This window comes from Oncorhynchus keta, chromosome 21, assembly GCF_023373465.1.
Source record: "Oncorhynchus keta strain PuntledgeMale-10-30-2019 chromosome 21, Oket_V2, whole genome shotgun sequence".
NCBI classification, from domain to species: domain Eukaryota; kingdom Metazoa; phylum Chordata; class Actinopteri; order Salmoniformes; family Salmonidae; genus Oncorhynchus; species Oncorhynchus keta.
Window position 1 is genome coordinate 30,693,341 of NC_068441.1, and position 24,115 is coordinate 30,717,455.

Genomic DNA, 24,115 nt, shown 5'->3' on the forward strand with positions numbered 1-24,115 from the left:
ATGTATGAGCCCTTATAATGTCTTATAACACTTTTCTAAATGGCAATGCTTCAATCCTTCCGAGATGGTCCTTATAGTGGTAAAACATTATTTGACTTACCAAATGAGAGAGGCAAACAGCTCCATTGGATGTCCTCACTTCGACTCCTGCGGCCATGCTCGTCCACAAACACCCCAAACTCTGAACATTGAATCACCACCAAGCAGAAATTAGCAATCATTCTTGCAGGTAAACTGTGTGGAAATTGGTAGTAGCACTTTCACTAATCATAATGACAGCAGAAACTCTCCCTCTCTCACAACCAGCTGCGCACACACACAAACACACACACACACACGGCCTATAGAATGTGTATGAATGTGAAAGAAACATCTGTCTGACCGTGGAAGCAGAGCAGGTACTCGTCTTTCTGCGGTGCCTGGGTGACCTGGATGATGGAGATGGGGAAACTGTGGGAGGAGGCTGCAAAGATGGCCGAGGCCAACGTCACATCATTCTTATCCAGGAACTCTGCAAGAGAGAGGTCCCCACACCAATCAATCAACCAACGATACAAAAATGTATTTTTGGACAAGTCCAGGTAGTCCTTTCCTGTTTCAGTCCATTTAACCCGAGATAAGTGTCTACCATTAACTTGCATCCTGTGTGAGGAGTCATTGACTAACCTTCAAGCATGTAGTGCTTCATCTCGATCTCGTAGAACTTGTTGGTGCCGATGATGATGCTGTAGCCTGTGAAGTGGATACAACTGCAGGGCTCTGACGTCTCAATCTCCTTCTTGATACAGAACTTATTGAGGTTGTCGTTGTAGCGCAGTATGGTGATCTTGTTGGGCATGGCTGCACATATACACGTGCCATTCTCAATCTGCACAAGGGACAAAAGCAAAACAGTCAGACAAGAATCACTCCAGAGATCAATCAGTTGTGTCTACAGTGTCAAGGAATTATCAAAATGTGTGAATAATTTGCTATGCGCTATGGCTATGACTATGACTATGACTATGACTAAGACTAAGACTAAGACTAAGACTCATTATTTGAACAGAAAACAAGGTTGCGTTCTATTCCGATAAGGTGAAAACAATCCATGAAGAGAAACGTAAATTGGTGGCTCACACCTTGCCAGAGGAGAAGAGGTGGCATCCCTTGACTGTCTCAAAGATGTATGGGCTGAGATCTGGCTGGGCCGGGAGGTGGGACTGAGACAGTGACTGCTTCACCTTCTTGATCTCCACCAGACACAGAGCCCGCTCCTCTCCTGGACCAGACATAATCCATCATTAATTTATAAAGCCCTTTTTGCATCAGCAGTTGTCACAAAGTACTTTTACAGTAAGCACAAACACCTACAGTACAAACTGCATACTCCCTCCCACACACAATAACAGATGGGATAATAAACATTACACTGTATTAACATTCTCTATAATCGTGGTATTAATATACTGTAACTGTTTCGGTGAACTACACTTGCATGCTACAGCAACCTTGCGTTGGACACAGTTTGTCCCAAACACTGACCAGTAATTATGAGCAGCTTGTCGTGCTCCTTGAGGATCCGGATCTGGAAGACGGAGGCCAGGCCGGGGATGTGAGTCAGACTGTTTTTAATGACGTTCAGGGCATACAGGCCCTCCTCAGAGCCCACCAACACTATCTATGGAGAGGGAGAGAGAAGGCCACACAGTTCGAATGGGGAAATAGCAACATAACCTATCGCATACATATTTTGTTGTTGAGAATTGAGCAAATAAAGCCATGTTTCTTTCACATTCTTTTGAGTGATCTATTTAGATCGCCAAGTATTATTCCATCCATGATAAAAGGTATACCTCAAGGCCGTAGCATGGTTTAGTTGCAGGTCCTACCTGGTCGGTGAGGGGCAGGGTGCAGTTAATATCCAGCCGGTCGTCTCCCTCCAGCTTCAGCAAAGAATTCCCTAGAAGTTTCTGTCATCATATAGGAGAGGGAAAGCAACAGGTCAGCAGGTTATATGCACAATGGCTGTGACAAGAGGCAAGAGTGTGCCAGGACAGAGCAGGTGACAACACAGACATGACTGTTAGCTGCTGGATATGGACACTTGGGGGGGAAATAAAAAAATCTAAATTAACAACAGACACTTGAAACAACTATAAAGACATAGCAATGGATGGTGAATCTATCAATCCCTAAACAATAGACGAAGCCAATTGATCAATTGTTGGGCTGCATTGTTGGGGCGTAGAGTACATGACCTTTAACATGGAAGTGCATGCATGAAGCCAGGGGACAAAGCTGCACAACAGTGCCATCTCACATACAGGTGCTGCATGAGTTCTGCATGTGTGGGCATGTGGCTGCCTTTCAGGGAGTGAGAGTGTGTGTTTGCTTTTACTGTATGCGTGATAGTGACGTGTAGTTTGTGTGCTTGGATATGTCTGTACATGTATACAGTAAGTGTGTGTCTGCATGCTCTGTTGGCCCAAGCATAAGGCAGGCTCATGCAGATCTTTACCTGGACCAATGGGGAGAGGTTCTTCTGTTTTTTAGGAACAGCTGTCTACAGTGTGGTCAACAACACCTCAGTATATTTACACATACAGTGTAAAATATGCGTAAAATATGTATTCATATATAAAAATCATTGACAACAAACACAGTAGTAGAGGGACAACATGCAGACAAAAAGAGAGGGAAAGGGGTGGGAAGAGGAGAGAAAGATACTATTGAGTGTGAATACACCTGACCCTACTCTCCAGCAAACACCAAGCAAATCTTGCTCTTTCATGTTTGAGTGTGGTTCATTTATAAACTCTACTGCACTAGCAGGAGAACTCAGATGGAGACATTAAAAGTTACAACAATACTTCAAATATCAACTGACTAGAGGTTGAAGATGGCTCTTGAGATATGCACAGACACACACTCACCGCGTCAGCCTCAACCTTGTCCTTGGAGCCCCTGCTGCCAGCTACAACTGACTCCAGGACAGCCACCCAGCGCTGCTTGTCTGGGAAGCTGGGAGCCATGAAGTATAGGGACTGGCCAGGCCAACAGGTGGTGTAGGGGTGAGACTCCAGCTTTAGGATGTATGGGATGTCTGCACAAAGAGTGAAGAAACATGACTTGATCACACACCCACACCTGATTAAGCTACTTAAATGAGTAATATCTGGAGGAGTCATCTATAACTTTTGTTAGGTTTAATGTCGGGACCATTAACTTTGTTTGTTCCAGATGGCGGAATTTTGCAAAAAAACAGAAGTTGAGACAGGTGGACCCGTACCAACACAACCTGTACAAGCACTTTGAGAATTTCTTTTAAAGCCCTTTATAAACTAAACTTATTTTCCCTTCCCTACTCCTCCTTAGACAGGCGCACTGTCACTGTACCTGACTTAGCCGTGTTGATGAGCTCCGAGGCTCCCACAGCTCCATGGATAGTCACCTCTCCATCAGGGAGACACAGTTCAAACTCCTCCTCTGGCTTCAGAGAGTCTGGTAACACACCAGGGTCATATTCATTCGAGAAAACCGCAGCAAAACGTTTTGCAATGCTAAACAAATAATTATCATTTCCTATTGGACAAGTCCCAGCAGACCATGGTCATGAAAACACTGCCAAAACAGTCTGTTGAATAAACACAAAAGGAGAGTCAAGTCAAGGAGCAGTACCTTCTCTGGGTTCAGAGTCATAGATGGACACCTTGGTCCCATCCAGCACCACATACTTCCTCTCCCAGCCTTGCTGGCCCCGCCTGGAGTTCCTGCAGACACACACACTATGAACCAGAATATTCACAGGTGTTACATTTTCCCTGTGAAGCACCATACCCAGAGCTCTTGCCCAAGGAGGAAGAGGAGGAGTAGGGAAGGAAAAACACATTTAGTTTAAAAAGGGCTTTATAATAAATTCTCAAAGTGCTCTACATAAAGCAAGGTAAGGCAGGTAAACAGAAGAATGTCCATAATAAAGTGGTTACTATTGTGACGTGGTAAAGGTTGGACCCAGGTGCAGAGGAGACCAGACAAGGAATCAGTGGTTAAGGATAAACAGTACACTTGAAAAAAAAAATAAACACTAAGTCTCGCAAACTCACTCAGGAAATGAACGCACACGGTAAACTATTCAAGCTTCAGCAAAGAGAAACAGAAAACACACCTCTTTTAAAGGGGAAATCGTAATGAGTAATAGAACACATCTGACTGTCATAATTGTCTCTAGGATGGTCTGTCCAGATGTAGGCAATCATGGCCCAATCGGTGTGGAACGAGGAGGACTGTAGCACGCACAGAGAACACTGAGCAAGGAACCCCTTGCATCCTTCCGGGTGGCCCTCGTACCGCTCGGCGGCTGGGATCTTGTGTTCCTGGTTCAGGTTCCCTGGAGGAACTATGGCGACACCTGTAGCACTGGGCAATGAGACTTCGGTATTGGCTCTTCCTGGGTTAAGGTTCGAATCTGGTTGGAGGGAGTCGGTAAGTGCCCGGAGGGTCTCTGATATTTGGGAGAGTTGTTCATGCTGTCGCCCCAGCAGTGCTCCTTGGTGGGTTACAGCATTCTTGATCTCTGTTGTGTCCATGTTTAGGCAGAAGCTTGCAGTGACGTGGTAAGGTTGGACCCAGGTGCAGAGAAGAGACCAGACGAGGAATCAGTGCTTAACTTCTTATGGGCACTTTTTACGGTAACGTCCCACCTGGCCAACATCCGGTGAAATTGCTGAATGCGAAATTGGACAGAGAGAACTTGTTGCGAAGGGGAGTGCCTCATGATACATCAGAGAGAGTGTACTTTGTTACAAAAAACTTGGCTTGACCACAAACCCAAGGGCTCCTTTAAATGTACCCATTGCAACCTTTGCAGTAATATTGCACAGAAGAAGTATTTTGTTGACACAGCTTCCAAAATGGAGTATTACATCAAGCATTTCATTAACTGTAAAAACCACTCATGTCATCTATAGATTGCAAGTGTTCTACATTGGACGGACAAAGAGACGCCTTCAAGACCACTTAGCGGAACACAATACGCCATACGGGTAGGCAATGAAGACTACCCCATGGCTAAGCACTACAAGTCCCTACACCATGGCAACCCTGCCTCCCTACAAGCTATGGGTATTGATTATATTCCGGCCTCTATTAGAAAAGGGAACCGTCTTAAACAGTTAAACCAAAGGGAAAGTTTTTGGATTTACAAACTACAGGCCACTAAATACCCTGGTTTAAATGAAGATATGGATTTACAAACTACAGGCCACTAAATACCCTGGTTTAAATGAAGATATGGATTTACAAACTACAGGCCACTAAATACCCTGGTTTAAATGAAGATATGGATTTACAAACTACAGGCCACTAAATACCCTGGTTTAAATGAAGATATGGATTTACAAACTACAGGCCACTAAATACCCTGGTTTAAATGAAGATATGGATTTACAAACTACAGGCCACTAAATACCCTGGTTTAAATGAAGATATGGATTTACAAACTACAGGCCACTAAATACCCTGGTTTAAATGAAGATATGGATTTACAAACTACACGCCAATAAAGACCCTGGTTTAAATGAAGATATGGATTTACAAACTACAGGCACCTAAATACCCTGGTTTAAATGAAGATATGGATTTACAAACTACAGGCCACTAAATACCCTGGTTTAAATGAAGATATGGATTTACAAACTACAGGCCACTAAATACCCTGGTTTAAACGAAAATATGGATTTACAAACTACAGGCCACTAAATACCCTGGTTTAAACGAAGATATGGATTTACAAACTACAGGCCACTAAGTACCCTGGTTTAAATGAAGATATGGATTTACAAACTACAGGCCACTAAATACCCTGGTTTAAATGAAGATATGGATTTACAAACTACAGGCCACTAAATACCCTGGTTTAAACGAAGATATGGATTTACAAACTACAGGCCACTAAGTACCCTGGTTTAAACGAAGATATGGATTTACAAACTACAGGCCACTAAATACCCTGGTTTAAACGAAGATATGGATTTACAAACTACAGGCCACTAAATACCCTGGTTTAAACGAAGATATGGATTTACAAACTACAGGCCACTAAATACCCTGGTTTAAACGAAGATATGGATTTACAAACTACAGGCCACTAAATACCCTGGTTTAAATGAAGATATGGATTTACAAACTACAGGCCACTAAATACCCTGGTTTAAATGAAGATATGGATTTACAAACTACAGGCCACTAAATATCCTGGTTTAAACGAAGATATGGATTTCTCACCCTTCCTGTAGGGTCGTGATGGGTCCATTTGCTGTCATCCAATGGACATTTTGCTTAATTTGCCCTCAGCTATGGTTAGACTGTTGTTGTTCATGTTTTGTTGTTCTAGTGTACTATGAAATATATTGCTTTCTTATTCTTGACACTTCTCCTAGTCATATTTAAGGTTAGAACTACCTTTTAGTCTTCTGATACTTCTAGCTTGGAGTTGTATTTTTATGATAACTTAGCTACAGTATTTCACCTTTTAATGTGTATAGTATTGCTTACTAGGTGTGTCCAATCAATTTTGTAATCACTCCCTCTTCCAATTAGGGGTAATTGGAAAAGCTGTCGGTTTAAAAAAAACTTTGTTTCTATTGAACATGCCATACTAATAAAGGCATTTAAATTAATTATATCAAGAGTGCCTTGGTCCTCCTTTCTTTTTGGTTACTAATAAACTTTTCCAAACAATTCAAACAACATTTATAATCAAACCATAGGTACCCTAATAAGTAAATAAACAATCAAATTTAAGACGGAGAATCGTTATTGTCTTTCCCGGAGAAAAATACCAAAGAACTCGCTCTCTTCCACACGCTTGGAAACACTACAGCTCAAATGGGAGCCACCTAGAAAAAATACAATTTCTGGCTCATTTTTCCAAAAACTAGCATGAAACTCTTTCTAAAGACTATTGACATCTAGTGGAAGCCCTAGGAACTGCAATCTGGGAGGATTTCGCCTTATAATAAAAGTGACAGCCATTGAAAACAGTGGTAGGCTGAATTGTTTTTTTTTTGGGGGGGGGTTGTCCTCTGGGTTTCGCCTGCCATATCCGTTCTGTTATACCTCAGACATCATTTGAACAGTTTTAGAAACTTTAGAGTGTTTCCTATCCAAATCTACCAATTATATGCATATCCTAGCTTCTGGGCCTGAGTAACAGGCAGTTGACTTTGGGCACGCTTTACATCCGGATGTGAAAATACTGCCCCGTACCAAAGGGAGGTTCAGGATAAACATAATACTTTACTGAGAAACGGTATCCACAGGATCACAGTACACTTGAAAAAACAACAAACACTAAGTCTCGAAAACTTACTCAGGAAACGAACGCACACGGTAAACAATTCTAGCTTTTGCAAAGAGAAACAGAAAATACATCTCTTTTGAAAGGGGAAAACATAATGAGTAATAGAACACACCTGACTGTCATAATTGGCTCTAGGATGGTCTCTGCCGCCCTCTGGTGACAGGTGGAACCATGACAAATATAAGTACACAGACCTGGGTTGTTTCATCCAGCCCTCCAGGCGTACATGGCCAGCAGCCTCTTTGAGCTGCAGGGGAGGGGAGTTGGCCTTCTCCCGACACAACACCTCTGAGAAATGGGTAGCATACTCCGCCGGCAGGCCGCACGTGGCAGGGAGGCAGGGCGAGCACTTGGGGTGGCACAGGGTGTGGCACTCTACAGTAGACCAGGAAGAGAGAGAAGAAAAGGCATTCATTCTGTAGGATTGATTTTAGAGTTATGGTGGCTGAAAACAAGTACTCTGAGAAGTTGTGTTGTCAATCCATTTTATCTTCATACCTGTATACAAGTGTCAGGTATAATTAAAACATTTTTCATAGAAAATAAGGACCACAAGCTAGAAAAGTTTGATTTCAAGAAAAAGTTGAAATACAGTATGGGCTCCAGACTAACATTTCCCCCTGGTGGCACTGGTTGGTGGCACCAGCTCATTATTTGGTCCCACCATTTTTTTTGCGCAGCGTCACACAATGTGATTTTTTAAAATATCATTTTAGAAAGTCATTCACTGTGCTTTATTACATTTTTTTATAGACTACTGAGATTGTATTCAAGAAATAGGTTGTTTCATCATCTTTTCATGTTGTGATTCTAAATACTTAAATTTGGTTCCTAATCCAGTGATTGTCATCTTGGGTTGACAATTAGGCTTTTGTTATAATTTAGTGTTGCCTTTTTGATTTTGTTCAATAGAGATGAATTTGCCTGCACGAATATCATAGGCTAATTTATTTAGGTCCAATTCATCACTCGAGTAAGTGGAAACTCAAAACACATTAGCTCAATCACTAACTCCAAATATAATATATTCATCTAAAAGTAAATGTAATGTCCCATTTTTTTTGCAGTTGTAGCCTACGGCCCAATGAGATCTATGCAATCGCAATGGCCAATGCACATAATAATTTTGCGCGCTCTGTGTCTCAAAGCTATATCAAATATTTCAGTTGTAAAATAGTTGCTAATCAGCACAGAGTTAAAAAACTGAAATTATAGCTACAAAAAGCTGAGAACCTCCTCTCTCCAGCAATTGGATTTCAAAATGTTATACAATCAGAACACCTTTCTTTCTCCGGGAGCATTTTTGTTCCCCAAGACAGGAGAGCGTGGCTCGATCAAAACATCAGCAAGCCAAAGCAAAAGAGGTATCCGGGCAGGTAGACACAGTCTGGAGCCTTGGTAATGAACATAATGCAGTGGTCTGGGACATTGCTAATGAGTTCAACAGCAGTGCTACCACAACAGTGATGAGGAAGAAAGGCAGTGCAGTACAGTAGGACCTACTAACCTAGGCAGGTGGCGGCCTGCCGTCCAAAGTGCACGGTGTCCAAGCAGACAGCACACTTGGTGGCCCTCATGTTGAGTCCGAAGTTGAAACGATGGGGTATGTTGCTGTGCATCCTCTCCTTCACACGACGCCCATACTCTACAACAAGATGGAGGGACAAAAATTGAGTGAAAATTTGTGAAAGCTAGAATGAATGAGTTTGAAGTGGTCTTGCACATACAGTGAATTCGGAAAGTATTCAGGCCCCTTGACTTTTTCCACATTTTGTTACGTTGCAGCCTTATTCTAAAATGGATTCAACAGTTTTTTCACCCTCATCAATCTAGACACAATACCCCATAATGACAAAGCAAAAACAGGTTTTCATAAAAAAAATGTTTTTAATCAAAAATCAAAAACTGAAATATCCCATAAGTATTTAGACCCTTTACTCAGTACTGTCTTCTTGGGTACGACACTACTGGCTTTGCACACCTGAACTTGTGAAGTTTCTCCCATTCTCCTCTGCAGATCCTCTCAAGCTCTGTCAGGTTGAATGCGGGGCGTCACTGCACAGCTATTTTCAGGTCTCTCCAGAGATGTTTGAATAGGCTCTGGCTGGGCCACTCAAGGACATTCAAAGACTTATTCCAAAGCCACTCCTGTGTTGTCTTGGCTTTGTGCTTAGGGTCATTGTCCTGTTGGAAGGGGAACCTTTGCCCCAGTTGTAGGTCCTGAGCACTCTGGAGCAGGTTTTCATCAAGGATCTCTCTGTACTTTGCTCCGTTCATCTTTCCCTCAATCCTGATTAGTCTCCCAGTCCCTGCTTCTGAAAAAATCCCCACAGCATGATGATGCCAGCACTATTCTTCTCCATATGGATGGTGCCAGGTTTCCTCCAGATGTGAAGCTTGGCATTCAGACCGAAGACTTCAATCTTGGTTTCATCAGACGAGACATTTACATTTACATTTAAGTCATTTAGCAGACGCTCTTATCCAGAGCGACTTACAAATTGGTGCATTCACCTTATGACATCCAGTGGAACAGCCACTTTACAATAGTGCATCTAAATCTTTTAAGGGGGGGTGAGAAGGATTACTTTATCCTATCCTAGGTATTCCATAAAGAGGTGGGGTTTCAGGTGTCTCCGGAAGGTGGTGATTGAGAGAATCTAGTTTTTCATGGTCTGATTGGTGAAGTACTGCAGATATGGTTGTCCTTCTCCCATTTCCACAGAGGAACTCTGGAGCTCTGTCAGAGTGACGTGTTCTTGGTAACCTCCCTGACCAAGGAACATCCACTCTGATTGCTCGGTTTGGTCGGGCAGCCAGCTCGAGGAAGAGTCTTGGTGTTTCCAAACTTCTTCAACTTCAATGCTGCAGAAAGTTTTTGATACCCTTCCCAAGGACTGTGCCTCGACACAATTCTGTCTCGGAGTTCAATGGCCAATTCCTTGGACCTCATGGTTTGGTCTTTGCTCTGACATGCACTGTCAACCATGCACATGTCCAATCAATTGAATTTACCAGAGTCTCAAAGCAAAGGGTCTGGGTAGCCTAGTGGTTAGAGTGTTGGACTAGTAACCGAAAGGTTGCAAGTTCGAATCCCCGAGCTGACAGGGTACAGATCTGTCATTCTGCCCCTGAACAGGCAGTTAACCCACTATTCCTAGGCTGTCATTGAAAATAAGAATTTGTTCTTAACTGACTTGCCTAGTAAAATAAAGGTTAAAAAAAAATACTCATGTAAATGAGGTATTTTTTTTATTTTTATATAGAAAATTGCTAATGTTTCTAAAAACCTGTTTTCACTTTGACATTATGGGGTATTGGGAATGGTCCAAACACACCAAGACAGTAGTGAAGAGGGCCCGACAAAGCTTATTCCCCCTCAGGAAACTAAAAAGATTTGGCATGGGTCCTGAGATCCTCAAAAGGTTCTACAGCTGCAACATCGAGAGCACTGGTTGCATCACTGCCTGGTATGGCAACTGCTTGGCCTCTGACTGTAAGGCACGACAGAGGGTAGTGTGTACGGCCCAGTACATCACTGGGGCTAAGCTGCCTGCCATCCAGGACCTCTACACCAGGCGGTGTCGGAGGAAGGCCCTAAAAATTGTCAAAGACCCCAGCTACCCCAGTCATAGACTGTTCTCTCTACTACCGCATGGCAAGCAGTACCGGAGTGCCAAGTCTCGGACAAAAAGGCTTCTCAACAGTTTTTACCATCAAGCCATAAGACCCCTGAACAGGTAATCAAATAGCTACCTGGACTATTTGCATTGTGTGCCCCCCCAACCCCCTTTTTACACTGCTGCTACTCTCTGTTTATCATATATGCATAGTCACTTTAACTATACATTCATGTACATACTACCTCAATTAGGCTGACCAATCAGTGCTCCCGCACAGTGGCTAACCGGGCCATCTGCATTGTGTCCCACCCACCACCCGCCAACCTCTCTTTTACGCTACTGCTACTCTCTGTTCATCATATATGCATTGTCACTTTAACCATATCTACATGTGCATACTACCTCAATCAGCCTGACTAACCGGTGTCTGTATGTAGCCTTGCTACTTTTATATCCTCACTACTTTTATAGCCTTGCTACTGTATATAGCCTGTTTTTTTTCCTGTTGTTTTATTTCTTTACCTACCTATTGTTCACCTAATACCTTTTTTGCACTATTGGTTAGAGCCTGTAAGTAAGCATTTCACTGTATTCAGCGCACGTGACAAATACATTTTTATTTGATTGTGTGTAGATTAATTAAATGTTTTCCTAATCTATTTTCGAATAAGTCTGTAACTTAACAAAATGTGGAAAAAGTCAAGGGGTCTGAATACTTTCCGAATGCACTTTATACCTTGCAAATTGTTCTTGTCACTTAAATGTTCCTGACATAAGCAGCAGTTTTTTGACAGCAAGATTAAGCAAGTATACAAGGCATAGTATACCCCAAACATTCTCTGCACTTGCATGTTCTCTGTTCTAGTGACATAACCATGACAATGAGTTGGATCATGCAGATGGCAATGTGTGTATGTGTCACGTTCTGACCTTAGTTCTTTTGTTATGTCTTTGTTTTAGTATGGTCAGGGCGTGAGTTGGGTGGGTTGTCTATGTTATTTTTTCTATAATTTGGGATTTCTGTGTTTGGCCTGGTATGGTTCTCAATCAGAGGCAGCTGTCAATCGTTGTCCCTGATTGAGAACCATACTTAGGTAGCCTGGTTGTCCCTGATTGAGAACCATACTTAGGTAGCCTGGTTGTCCCTGATTGAGAACCATACTTAGGTAGCCTGGTTGTCCCTGATTGAGAACCATACTTAGGTAGCCTGGTTGTCCCTGATTGAGAACCATACTTAGGTAGCCTGGTTTCACCTTTGAGTTGTGGGTGATTGTTTCCTGTTGGATGTTTGTTTCACATTTCAGGACTGTTTCGGTTTTCGGTTGTATCATTCACTTTGTTATTTTGTATTCTCTAGTGTTCAGTTTAATAAACTAAAATGGACACTGACCACACAGTACATTAGTCCGATCTCTACTTCTCCTCCTCGTCAGAGGAGGAAGACCGTTACAGTATGAAGACTGTTACAGTATGTATTTACAAAAGATGGCTAATGGTTTCAGATCTACTCAGTTTTGCAAAAAGAAAGGCTGGGTAACCCTTTACACTCATACCTGTATACGGGTTGAAAATGACAGAGTTGGGCAGTGATAAAGACCTAAATTGGAACGCAGTGGCTGTATGCTAACATGCTATAAATGACATCATAGCTCAGCGCCTCACAGCCCTGTATGGGTTTTGACTGACAGCCTTTCTGAACTTGAGCACCGCACATGGCAAGAAGTTGCCCCCATCATCCCTCCCATTAAATGGGCAACTTTTGCACATTTTTTGTTGTCTGAATGAGGGAATTGCTGTACATTATTTCCAAGATGAGATGTTGAGGATTATAATAAATACCGCTTTGATGTCATACAAGCAAGCCAAACAACCGTGAGTCCAAATGTGCACTTCACATTTCCAGATCATAAAGCTCATGTCATATACAGTGTCAATGTTTATGATCACTATGTTTGATGTACAGTTACAAGATGACATGGTGTCATACCCTAGGTTGTTCTGAACAGAATGAGTCTGTTTGTCTATTGTGAAGAGAATTTGCAGCGTTACATGCACCTGAATGCACACGACTACTTTATATGTGCACAAAATATATTTTCTCTGAATTGCCCTGTGAAAGCCTAACACTGTAAGATCGCATTTTATAACTTAGCTAGTCATGTTGGCAATATAAAAAGCTTTGTCCACCTGACCCAGATTGCAATTTATAAAGGGATGTTTTTGGATGGTGTGTGATTGGGTTCCAAACAAAACAACTACAAGTGTGCTTAGTCCAGTTCCTCAACGGCACAGCTAGGAGAGCTCAGAAAATCCCCTTATAGTTGAAGACTGTTCTGAAAGTGCATTGAAATTACTTTGGAGATGTGTGGGGCCACTTGGGGCCACTTGGAGACACCAGTTAGTCCTCTCACTCAAACACTTGTCATTTGTTTTGTCTTATGTTGCACCAACCCCACATTTTACATGAATATTCTTATGTTACTGAATGTATCCAGAGTATTTTCACATTTCCTTATCAACAAGTGCAGCGAACTGTAAACCAGAAGTCCTGAGCCTCACCCTCTTCTATGCGTTTGACAAAGAATCAAATATAACTCAGTGGCAGTTACATTTGCCAAGACCCACCCACATCTTGTTGACCAACTGATGGAGCATTTCCTCAGTGGATTCTGAATCATTCTCTATTTTTTGCCCACTGACACTCTAAAAATTTGTTCCTTCAGCCAATTACCCTGACAGCATCACATCATGGTTTCTTTTTGGAAACTTTGGCACCGGACAATGTGACTGGAAAGATTTCAATACACAGGACATTTGAGAAATGTACCGGACATTCATATATGCATCGGGTGCTTAACGCATTAGGGCGTACACCCAAGGTGCTCAAAATCACATTTCGATTCTTGAAATTCATTTTTACCAGAATATAAATTAGCCTGTAAAGTTTTAATAAAATAAAACAGAACAATGTTCTTATACCAACATGACAAGTTTTATTGAAAAGCAAAACATTGCCAATTGCATCTTCATCCCTGTTATAGATCAATAATAAATATCGAAAAATATACACTACCGTTCAAAAGTTTGGGGTCACTTAGAAATGTCCTTGTTTTTGAAAGAAAAGTCATTTTTTTGTCCATTTAAATAACACTAAATTGATCAGAAATTCAGTATAGACATTGTTAATGTTGTAAATGACTATTGTAGCTGGAAACGGCTGATTTTTTATGGAATATTTACATAGGTGTACTATCAGCAACAATCACTCCTGTGTTCCAATGGCACGTTGTGTTAGCTAATCCAAGTTTATCAAGGCTAATTGATCATTATAAAACCCTTTTGCAATTATGTTAGCACAGCTGAAAACTGTTGTCCTAATTAAAAAAGCAATAAACTTCCTAGAAGGCCAGCATCGCGTAGTTGCCTCTTCACTGTTGTTGTTGAGACGGGTGCTTTGCAGGTACTATTTAATGAAGCTGCCAGTTGAGGAATTGTGAGGCATTTGTTTCTCAAACTAGACACTATAATGCACTTGTCCTCTTGCTCAGTTGTGCACCGGGGCCCCCCACTCCTCTTTCTATTCTGGTTAGAGCCAGTTTGTGCTGTCATGTGAAGGGAGTAGTACACAGCATTGCACGAGATCTTCAGTTTCTTGGCAATTTCTCATATGGAATAGCCTTCATTTCTCAGAACAAGAATAGACTGATGAGTTTCAGAAGAAAGGTCTTTGTTTCTGGCCATTTTGAGCCTATAATCGAACCCACAAATGCTGATGCTCCAGATACTCAACTAGTCTAAAGAAGGCCAGGACAACAGTTTTCAGAAGGCCAGGACAGCTGTGCTAACATAATTGAAAAAGGGTTTTATAATGATCAATTAGTCTTAAAATGATAAACTTGGATTAGCTAACACAACGTGCCATTGGAACACAGGACTGAAGGTTGCTGATAATGGGCCTCTGTTTAACTATGTAGATATTCCATTTTTTTTAATCTGCCATTTCCAGCTACAATAGTCATTTACAACATTAACAATGTTTACACTGTATTTCTGATCAATTTGATGTTATTTTAATGGATAAAAATGTGCTTTTCTTTCAAAAACAAGGACATTTCTAAGTGACCCCAAACCTTTGAACGGTTGTGTATATAAAATTGAATAAATAAATAAATAATAAAACCCAACTTCCAAATATTATATTTATTTAATATAATTTGCGAACAACCCTATAGGCTATTTGTATGAAATTGTGATTAATCTTTCAAATACAATCTAGGCCTCTTTAATTTAATTTAGATTAGTCATGAACATTTGATTTAGGCCTAATAAATAACACAATATGGTTGTCTACAAACACCTGGACCAGTAGGTCATGGCGAGTAGGGATCCAGCATTCATGTCATATTTGACTTTTTGTAGCAGGTTAGGAGAATTTACGCAGCAGGTTAGGAGAATGAATGTAGCAGACTATGATAATTAGGTTAAGGTTAGGTAAAGGGTTGTGGTTAGGGTTAGCTAAAATGTACACACAAAAAAAACTTTTGATGTTTGTTTAACAAAGGCAGGACCTTTCTAGCCATGACCGGGTCGGCCAGTCACACTCTGGCTGCAGTTCAGCACCACAGCAGTGGAAAGAGATATTATCAAACTGATGTTCGACAATCAAATTCGATATGTAAATAAACAAAATTGGTTAAGGCTGGTTCATTGAGAGAAAGCTTATTTTACAATGCTCCTGCGAAACGAGGCCCCCACCATGCCTTTTTCAAGATCACAAAATATCTCCCTCTTACAGTTCTTATGGATGATGTTAATGTTATGCTTATTGTAATTGGAATTATCGCGGGGTCGTGACTTGTGTAATATACGTGGCTTATTGATAACAACTCTGTGCCTGGTGACTTCAAGTCGCTCTGGATAAGAGCGTCTGCTAAATGACTTAAATGTAAATGTAATAGTCGGCAACGATGTATTGTTTCCAAATGTTACTGAATAAGCTCAACTGAAGTGCACCAATTGCGCATGATACACATCATTACTCTAGTCTATCAATCCATTCCAATCTTCATACTATTAACATGCATTGCTGGCCCAAAACCTAATATACTACATGACACAGAGACACATCTTGCTTAGGGTGGCAGTAGAACTTCTAGGATCGGGCCTGACGAATACAAGAATTTCCCACTAATTTACTTGCGTTTGCGGCAGACGATGGCCTGCTCAAAGTGAACCGCTGCTGCTGGGAAGTCAAAACTGTCCAACTCCTTGGAGCACCCTGCGGTGCGCATCAGCCTCGTTACTTTGTCCTCAAGAAGGCGTGATCTTGAGGCAGTCTTTACTCTGTTTTGGAGAAAGAATCCCCTCACACTAGAAACATGGATAATCAACACAATCTTCGTACATGTTTCCCAGTCAGGTACACATAGCTGAAGTCCCTTATGAGGACCTTGTGTCTTTTGTGTGAGTAAACACACACCAGACACTCATTTCCAAGCAGCTTGATGATTTATTAGCCTATGAAGCATATTTGCCTTTGAAGTTGGAGCCCATCTAATGGTATTTCCATCAATTAATAAAAAGCATTATTTTGCAATGGATTATTTTTAAGACAATTTGGCTGGCAACAATTGTATATATTTGCTTTAAAAAAATTGGGGCTAAACGACAGCATTTACCGGCTAATGGAAACCCTGCATCACATGCACCTCAGATGCAGGCTAGCGTTGTAAATGTGCCCCATGAACCAGTTGAAGCGAGGAGATGAACACAAGCACAATGAGGTGGAAGATGGTGACCTCTTCAAATAACATTTTCAAACTGGGAATACACTTACTTTCAAAAGTTACTCTTCGCTTCTCTGTGAGCAGAATAAGAGGGAGAAAAAAAGAGTTCTAAAAGTGGCTAGGTGACAGCAAAAGATAGCAAGAAGAGCAAGAAAATTAGAGCGAGAGAGAGACTTACCCTCGGGCGTGGAGCTCTCCTTGCAGCGGGCAGAGCTGGATGGTGCCAGTAGAATGCTGGGGTTGGGCTGGAGCTCAGGGGACTTGACGGTGGCTGACATGAGTATCTGCTGGCGGGCAGAGGCAGGCGTGGCCGGAGCATGCTCTGAGGCTTTGAAATGGGCCGCTGGGGGGGAAAGGGTAATACCTAATCAGTTGTACAACAATGTGTTCAAAGGAAATGGGTCTTCTGCATCTCTGAATCAGAGAGGTCAGGAGGGCTGTCTTAATCGACATCCACGGCGCCCGGGGAACATTGGGTTAACTGCCTTGCTCAGGGGTAGAACAGCAAATGTTCACCATGTCAGTCCGGGGATTCGATCCAGCAACCTTTCGGTTACGGGTCCAATACTCCTACCCGCCAGGCTACCCGCCACCCCCAGGGAGGAAGGCAGGGGAAATGTTAGCCTTTGGGTACATATCTGGTACACGTCGACACACCAGAAATGTTGCCTCATGTCCCCATCATCAATATACAATGACCGTGTTCAAATACTTCAAAAACGTATTCTCACTTCCCTGAATTAAGACATCTTTCCACTGGACTGCTCTCCCCAATATTATGTTAGATCAGTGAGAAGTTCAACGAAAGGACAGGATACAGTCCAGGATTTGAACCAAACACTATGTCAACCATCAGGGCATATATTCACAAACAACTCACAGTAAGAGTGCTAATCTAGGATCAGTTTTGCCTTTTAGATCATAATGAATAATATAGCATGGACAGGGGGGAATCTGATCCTAGATTAGCACTCCTGCTCTGAGAGGCTTTATGAATATGGGTCTAGATCCTGCAATAGGTTGTTGGCGACACCACTCTTACCCTCTTCTCTTAGTGATCTCAGCTCTATCCTCATCTTCTGCAGAGCCTCCTCCAGGTCTGAGCAGCGTGTCCTCTCCTTCTCCAGGGCCACCTTCATGTCACTGTACTGCATGGGCAGTGCCGGCTGAGCCTGGGCCCCAGATCCCCCAGCTCCATTCCCATTGAGCCCCAGCTCCTCACGACGACGCCCAAAGATACCCTGGCAGGAGAAAGAGAGGGTTAGACGGAGCTTCAGAAAAAGTTAGCGTCACTCTCACACATAGTAACATTACAATGTATTGTCTCTGTTTTCATTCTCATTGACATAACTTACTTTTTATTTTTTACATTTGAGTCATTTAGCAGTTGCTCTTATCCAGAGTGACTTACAGTAGTGAGTGCATACATTTTCAGATTTGTTCCTACTGGTCCCCCATGGGAATCAAACACACAACCCTGGCATTGCAAGGCAAATGCTCTACCAATTGAGCTACACAGGACCACGATAAATGAAAAATCTGTGTGTAGTGAGTGACCTCTCGAAGAAAAAAAAATATCTGCTTCTATACAGACTGCCATTTACCACATTTCCAGCACTAAGTTCTTTCACCTTCTTTTTCTTGGTGGGCAGGTCCATTTTGGCCTGTAGAAAGTCAATCAGTTTGGTCTGCTGAGAAATGGTGCCCTCCATCTTGACTTTCTCATGAGAATAGACAGCCTGTGTGTGGTGGGAGAGGAGCAACATCTCAGAATCAGCCTCAATATAAGAGTACCAGCTAACATCTCAAACTGAACAAGCTGTAGCAGCTGCGTTCCAGCAACTATGGCGGATGTGTGCGTAATCTGGGTCATATTCATTTGGGAACATAACAGAAAACTTTTCAAAGTGTTTTGCCACAGAAAACGAAAATGAACTTTTCTTATTGGACAAGACCACGTAGTCCTTCCCTGTTTCAGTACGTTCAGTGCGTAATGAATACCTCCCAGACCAGGCCAGTACAGCTCAGCTCCGCAGTGTAATAACAGTCTAAGTGGGAGTGAGCGTAATGTCACCTGAATGTTCTCCAGCTGGTACTCCAGGTCAGTCCTCTCAGTCTTCAGCAGGTCAGTCTGGTCCAGAGCATCCTGCAGGCCCTGGGTCAGACGGAAGATGTGGCTCTTCTGTAGGTCCATCTGCTGCTGCAGCTTACCTTGCTGTGGTGGGAAGATCACCACACAAACACACATCATTCCAAGACAAGCTAAAAGCTATTTTGTTAACTCTTTATTTTACAGTCCTATCTCAATGGGGCCCGTCTTCACAAAAGGTTTCAGAGTACAGGTGATCTAGGATCATCAGCCCCCCTATGTCCATGTCACCTTATTCATTATGATTTAAAAGGCTAAACTTATCCTAGATGAGCATTGTGGGGTACTTTCTACCTCATCCATTAGCCTCTGCTTCAGCTCCCTCTCTGTCTCCAGTTTCTGCTGCAGGGTGCGGGCGTTCATCTCCAGCATGGCGTGCTTCTTCTCCAGGTCATTCAGCTGACAATAAACATTCAGATTCAAAATGTGTGTAAAATAATCATAATAATATAACATGCCATTTAGCATACATGTTTATCCAAGTGCCTTACATTGCATATTTATTTTTGTATATTTGACCCCAACAGGAATCAAACCAACAAACCTGGCATTGCTAGTGTCACGCTCTACACAAGACTCACCGTATCAGAGAGACTCTCAGCCTTCAGTCTCTGTTCTTTCAGAGCTTGCTGCAGAGACACGATCTCTGCCTTGTGCTCCCTGACAGCTAGCTCCACTGCCTGGCGAGACTCGGTACTGCGCTGGTCTGCACGCAGCCTGAGCACACAAACATAAAATTCACCATGTGTGCACAGCTGTGTGTTGGTAGGAAGCTATGTTTGTATGATTAGTCTGTGAGATGGCAGTGTGTGTTTTGTGTGCTGGCCTTTGCGAATGTCAATATGACATGAGCACGTGTGTATGTACTATGTATGGGTGTCTGTATGTATGATGGTATGGGTGTGTATGTACTATGTATGGGTGTCTGTATGTATGATGGTATGGGTGTGTATGACACATGTGAATTTGTGTACATATTAACGCTGGTGCGTATAATGCCTGCTCATGTTACATGTGTATGATACCCGGCGTGCGTGTGTGTATCTGCCTGTTCTGCTTCTCGTTGTCCATCAGGCGCTGCATGTCTCGGGTCCTCCTCTCGGCCTGATTCTTCTCGTCCTCCAGGGCTCCCCTCCAGGCCTCCCACTGTCTCTCCTTCTCCAGCAGCTCATCATTCAGACTCTCCAGCTCCACAGCCTGTTCCTCCAGCATGCTGCATGTCGTCTTCAGAGTCTCAATGTTCTACAGGCACACAAGTCACTTGTTTTATTTTGTTTTTATGTAACTAGGTATGCCTTTATGTAACCAGGTAAATCATTGAGAACACAATCTCTTTCGCAATAACGACCTGATTTACTTGTCGCTTCCTATGCTGAGTCTGTATACATCTCAAGCCCAGCTAGGGCTGGGCGGCATACCGTTAATTACTATATACCGGTATTGATGCATGGACCGGTTTGGGTTGTTACTTTACCTTCTATAACGGTTCAATTAAGGTTGTCCCGTTGGGTTCCAAACACCCGGCGTTGAAACAGGTTATGTCATTTCGGCGACAGGTGTTTATGTTTTTAGACTCACCGGAGCAGACGGTACGGGTAGTCAACGGTGTTTTGAGTGTGGGGATGTTGGTCATAATGCTTGCCCGAAAAGGGAGAAGGCAGAGGGAGGGGCGCAGGTGGTCATTGTAACGCCTGGGCCCACTGATGTAGGGAGAGGTGGACAGTGGTAGAGCAGCCAAAAGCACCTGTTGCTGAGGAACAAGTTATCAGTGTTGAGGGCACGGAGTTGCAACTTGTATTAGAGGTAAATGTTATGCAGCAGAAAAATATTGTTGTAGAAGGTAAGGATGTATCTGAAGAGCCAGTTCCTCAGACTGGTGAGCAGGTGCCCAGTACGAGTGCTAGGGTAAAGGAGGGGGTTCTTGTGGAGCTAGGCTCCCAGGGAGTGGAGGAGATGCCCACTACGAGTAATGGGGTAAAGGAGGGGGTTCTTGTGGAGCTAGGCTCCCAGGTAGTGGAGGAGATGCCCACTGCGAGTAATGGGGTACAGGAGGGGGTTCATGTGGAGCTAGGCTCCCAGGGAGTGGAGGAGATGCCCACTGCGAGTAATGGGGTACAGGAGGGGGTTCATGTGGAGCTAGGCTCCAAGGTAGTGGAGGAGTGGGGAGTGTTGAAAGGGATGTGGTAGAGGGGAGTCAGTTGTCTGTGGCCTCAGCTGAGGAGGATCAGGAAAAGGATATGGATATCTCGTTTGATATGATAGCAGCTGGTGAGGACTCAATTTACAATGTAGAGAAGGTAAATGGTTTTCTGGATCAGACTTTTGGTAAATCTGTCAAATTGGCAGATTATTTTGATGTTGATAAGTTTGTGAGGTCAGCTGTGATGTTACAGAAGACGGTGGGGTTAGACCAATTGAGTGAGAAGAAGCGGTTTCGCTTGAGGAAATTTGTTACTGCTGTTGAAGCAGCAAAAGGTGGTGGGAAATGTGGTCAGGTTAATAAGAGAAAATTAAAACAATGATGAGGATCATGCTTCATAGGGTGTCTTTTCTCTTTGGTTTCTCTGTGGTTTCTTCTGCTTTTCTTTTCTCTTTTCTATATGGAGGTACTAAGGGGAGGTTCTCTCAATATTAATGGGGGAAGGGACAGGAATAAGAGGGCTTGGGTATTAGAAGTAATAAAACAGAAAAGGCTTAATGTAGTTTTCCTACAGGAGACACATAGTGATGAAGAAAATGAGGTTTACTGGGGTATGTGGTGGGAGGGGAAGCATATACTCAGTCATGGTACTAATTTCAGTGCTGGAGTGGTAATATTGTTTTCCTCAGATTTAGGGGGGACTGTGGTATCTACAACAGAGATTGTCAAGGGTCAAGTTTTATTGGTCAAGGTGGATGTTATGTTTAAAAAAAAAGTTTTATGTTTATGCTCCTAATGAGGGTACAGAGCGTATTGCTGTATTTGATCAAATAAAGGAAACCTTAAGACAGTGTGATCAAGAGGGGTGTATTGTTTTAGGGGGTGACTGGAACTGTACAGTGGATTTTACTGTTGATCACACCGCTGAAGAACCTCACCTGCGGTCAGCCTGTCTGGCCTATTAACTGAGTTTGAACTTTCTGATGTGTGCAGAGTAAGGAATGCAAAAGTTGGGCAGTACACATGGCTAAAAATTAATGAAGGTCGTGTCAGTGCAGCAAGATGTCATGTTTTGTGAAAAGTTTTTGTTGTTTTGGGAAAAATGGAGGGTTACAAAAGGGAATTTTGAGTTCTTGAGCCAATGGTGGGAGGTTGGGAAGGCCCAAATACGAGTATTTTGTCAACATTATACTGCTCGGTCTCAAATTGAAGTTAAAGAGACTATCAAAGCCCTTGAACAAGTCTACTGAATTGAACCTGCTCACTCAGAACGACCCTGGACTAGTCATGAACTTACAGGACAAGAGACATAAACTGAGGTTGTTTCTGCATGAAAGAGTGAAGGGTGCCTTGATTAGGTCTCGTTTGGCTTCCCTCAAGGATATGGATGCTCCTAGCGCTTAAAAAAGAATCCTAGGACAGTCGACATTGCAACGTAAACAGATGGTCTGCCTTCGTCTCCCTGATGGGAAGGTGACCACAGATGACAGTGAAATGCGAGGATTGTGAATCTCTGTGTACTGAACAATTGTTACACGGTCTTCCTCAATTGGGACCTGAGCAGAGAGTCGCATTGGACTTATTGACATTACACTGCAAGAGCTGTCCAAAGCAGTTATGCAGCTTTCAACAGGCCGAGCCCCTGGCATCGATGGTTTACCATCTGAGTTTTATAAGCACATTTGGGGGTCTATCGGGGAGGATTTTTATGAAGTGGTGTGTGAATCCTTTCATGAGGGTTCTCTTCCTGTATCCTGTCAACGTGCGGTGCTTTCACTGTTGCCAAAAAAGGGGGATTTGGCTCTCATAAAAAATAGGAGAACTGTTGCTTTGCTGTGCGCAGAATACAAAATTGTTTCTAAATGTCTCTCAAACAGGTTGAAAGAGTATCTGGGATTGTTGGTCCACAAGGACCAGTCCTACTGTGTACCTGATCACTCTATCGTTGATAACTTGTTTCTGATAAGAGATGTTTCAGACATTTGTAAACTGTCTGATGTAAATGTGGGTTTACTTTCTTTGGATCAGGAGAAGGCTTTTGATCGTGTGGACCACCAGTACTTCTTTAAAACGATGAAAGCCTTTGGGTTTGGGGATGTTATTTTGTCTTGGATGAATTTACTGTATGCTGGGGCCTCGTGTATGGTGAAAGTGGGGGGTGGTTTGAGTTGCCCCATTCCTGTCCTTAAGGGGCATCAGGCAGGGATGCCCAATTTCAGGGCAGTTATATAGTCTGGCGATTGAACTAATGCTTTGTTTTTTAAGAACGAAGCTTCCTGGTTTCTCTGTGCCAGGTGTAATGAAGGGTCCGACTATAGCACTGTCTGCGTATGCAGATGACGTGACAGTTTTATTACAGGGGGTGAAGATGTTAAGGTTCTCTCAAATGCTTTAAAGGTGTATGAAGGGGCCTCCTCAGCTCGAGTCAATTGGGGAAAGAGTGAAGCGCTGTGGGCAGGTCAGCTTCAGATGGGGTCCGTTCCACAGTTACCAGGGGGGCTTCAGTGGGGCAGAGATGGGATGAAGACTTTTATTTTTCTAGGCTCTGATGTCTGGTTGCTGCCCCAGCTGTCTTATAGGGGAAGGGTACTGGTAGCTAATAATCTTGCTGCCTCTACCCTGTGGCACAGACTAATGGTTTTCCAGCCACCAAAGGGTCTGATACAAGAGCTTCATTCAGAGGACCCTTGTCAATTTCCTCTGGTATGGACAACACTGGATTAAAGCTGCAGCCCTGTACCTGCCACTGCACGAGGGTGGGCAAGGATTGGTGAACATTTCCTCTAGGATCATGGCTTTCCGGCTTCATGCAGCCCAGAGACTGTTGTACAGTGACGGTTCTAGCTGGGTCGACACAGCCTACACACTGATGAGGAGAGCGGGCTATTTGGGATTAGACAAGCACATTTTCCTCTTAAAGCTGGAAGGGGGTGAGTTGCCTGGCCTGACTCCATTTTATCAGTCTGTTATGCAGGCTTAGAGGGTTCTTGTCAAATCCCGTAAGGCCTGCACGCCACCAGGGATGTGGCTTTTGGAAGAGCCTATTTTTTATAACACTGCCATCCAGTCCCGTGC

General features: G+C 43.0%; 1 pseudogene; it reads right to left on the bottom strand.

Moving 5' to 3' along the window:
• The window catches only part of LOC118399893 (citron Rho-interacting kinase-like), an 88,308-nt pseudogene that overhangs the window by 10,311 nt on the left and 53,882 nt on the right, over nt 1–24,115 (bottom strand).